This window comes from Seriola lalandi, unplaced genomic scaffold (genome assembly GCF_002814215.2).
Source record: "Seriola lalandi dorsalis isolate HSWRI2012SDOR001 ecotype SW California unplaced genomic scaffold, Sedor1 jcf7180002054313, whole genome shotgun sequence".
NCBI classification, from domain to species: domain Eukaryota; kingdom Metazoa; phylum Chordata; class Actinopteri; order Carangiformes; family Carangidae; genus Seriola; species Seriola lalandi.
Genome location: NW_019524866.1, coordinates 1 through 2620, shown reverse-complemented (window position 1 = coordinate 2620; position 2620 = coordinate 1).

The window sequence follows — 2620 nt, the reverse complement described above, 5'->3', positions numbered from 1 at the left end:
GGGGGGGGGGCTGAGAAAAAACAGTAACAGCCAACAACAGCAACAACAACAGCAGCAGCAGCAGCAGCTTGGTTTCTCTTCCACCAGTGTCACGTCTCAATTTAATATAGGAAATATCGTGCAGATGATTTTTGGTGTAAAAGTGGATTTGAAGATGCGTGTGCGTGTATGCGCATGGAGGATGGCTATGAGTGGGTGGGGTAAGAGTCACACCTGTTAGTCATACATTAATCAAGCTCCTCATCATGCTTACTCTCCTCCTCTTCCTTCCTCATTTCAACTCCCCACCACCACTCTTATATATATGCTTTTTCTTTTCTCGCTTTCTTCTTCAATTATCCTTTATCCCTTTCCCCCCTCCCTCTGTCCCCTGTCCTCCTCTGTCTCTCCCTATAGTGTTGTTTTCAATGATCCTCCTGGGCTGATTTCTCTCTGTCCGACTTGGCTAACCCACTCCAGATCTCACTGCAGCAGATGGTGCTGGGTTTGCATTGACCAGGTCTCCTAGCAACCCAGTCTCTCTCTCTCTCTCTCTCTCTCTCTCTCTCTCTCTTTCCTAAAGCAGAGCAGCAGAGGAGTTGGTGTCATGCACTGTCTGGGTCTGCCGTGCCCCCACCCCTCCTCTGTCTCTTAGTTGATGTCTATGTTTATGTCTGTGCCTCTGTCTCTTTCTCTCTCAGATGCAAAAGTAGGGCAGGGGGCTGACTGTCTGGATTACTATACATGTGTAATGATTAAATTTGATGGGCAAAATGGGCAAAGCAGGACACCACAACCGATGTGATTTGTAACCCTATGTGACCTAGATTTTACAGACGTTCACGTATGTTGTGATGGCAGGGAAAGATCACATCTGGGTCACGCCGGGTTTAAAAACAACTTTGCCCCCACATTCATGTTATTACTACCTGCCAAAAGCTACGTGTGTATCACACCATCAGGTTTGCATGTACAGACATGCAACACCGTGACACAGTCCAGCAGGCTGCAATATACAGTCTGCTCTGCCCAGACACACACACTGTACTTCATGAACACAGGAGGGCAACTAAGGACTTGTAGCCTGAAATGGTATTGGTTCTTGTGCTTTCAGGCTGCCTGGCCTGAGGACACACACACACACACACACACACACACACACACACACACACACACACACACACACACACGGAGGGACCCTAAATATAGCCTCACTACACTCTACCCTCTACTTCATCTGTTTATCTCAACAGTTTTTATTGTTTTAATTGAGGGGAGGTGGAGGGATTTACAGCAGCTGAAAGCACACAATGTATGAAGATTAAGTAAATAAATTTAAGATTTTGAAAGCAAGAAATAAATATAGAAATACATTTGCAATAAGATGCTGCTGTCTTACAAATTGTGTGTTTTACCTCCCTTAACCTTTTAGTACTTAACGGTATTTAATGATATTCTTATCTAACTTGGAAAGAAAGCAAATGATTTCTCCTTTAAACTTTTCTCCAAAATGCCATTGTGGCAACGTTTGGTCCTGACAAACAGAAGTTCAGAAGCACAGTCACACAGAAGCCTCCAAAGTCTCTAATGGCCCACAGAGCAATCATCCATCATGCACACAGACAGTCACAGACTCTCACAAAACCACCGCCATCACACTTTAGTAGTGCTGAGGGGGGAAAAACACAATAAATGGCAGTCACATACCATATTATGATGCTTCTGTCCCTGATTAATTACTTTAATTTATTTTTCCAGCTGCATCACACAGACAACACGAACACTTCATCATTCTCCTAGAAGTCTGTTGCCTCGTAGCACAAAGAACAACAACACACTGCTTCATGAGAGCACTAAATAACTTTGTGTGTACTTTCAGTAAATAAAGATGTGCTTGCTCCTTTGTAAAAGGTTGTGTCATACACCTAAGCGGTACCAGATATTGATGAGGTAGCCATGAAGCGTCCCCAGGAGATTTTCTGCAGCAGCATCTAAAAGCTGCTTTTGTGGCTCTTCATTCTGTTGAGGGGAATCATTGGCCCCTGAGGGAAGCAAAGTACCGCCTGCTTGTTTGTTTACTTGGGAAGAAGTGCCCACAGGCCTCAGTGGAGAGGGCAAGACTTTTTTCCTCACCCTGTGACCTCATATCTGTGTCAGGCACTCAAAAGCGGGCCGAGGCCAGCCTTGCCGGATACAATGTTCAAGGCAAGCACAAAACAGTGCATTCAAAGGCCTTCAGTGAGGGCGGCCTGAGTGATGACACTTTGCTGTTCAGAAGGCGGACACTTGTATTCAGATAAACCCTTCCATAAACAGTAAGAGCATTCAGACAGTTTTACAATACAAAGGTTGTTCCTTTCAGGTGTCCTTCACTGACCTTCATCACATGGTGGTGAAGCTGCGATTCTCCAGCTGTGCTCAGGTCACGCCCCAGATCCAATAGCTGATATTTTTGGAGGGTCGCCATCATCTATGAAATGTAAACAGAATTATGTTATTTTTACACGCACAGCCTTTATATTCCCTGGATGGCCAGTCAGGTAAGAGGCTGTTTTTGCTGGTGAAGCTCAGTGCTTTGAGTGAGAGTGTGTGTGTGTGTGTGTGTGTGTGTGTGTGTGTGTGTGTGTGTGTGTGTGTGTGT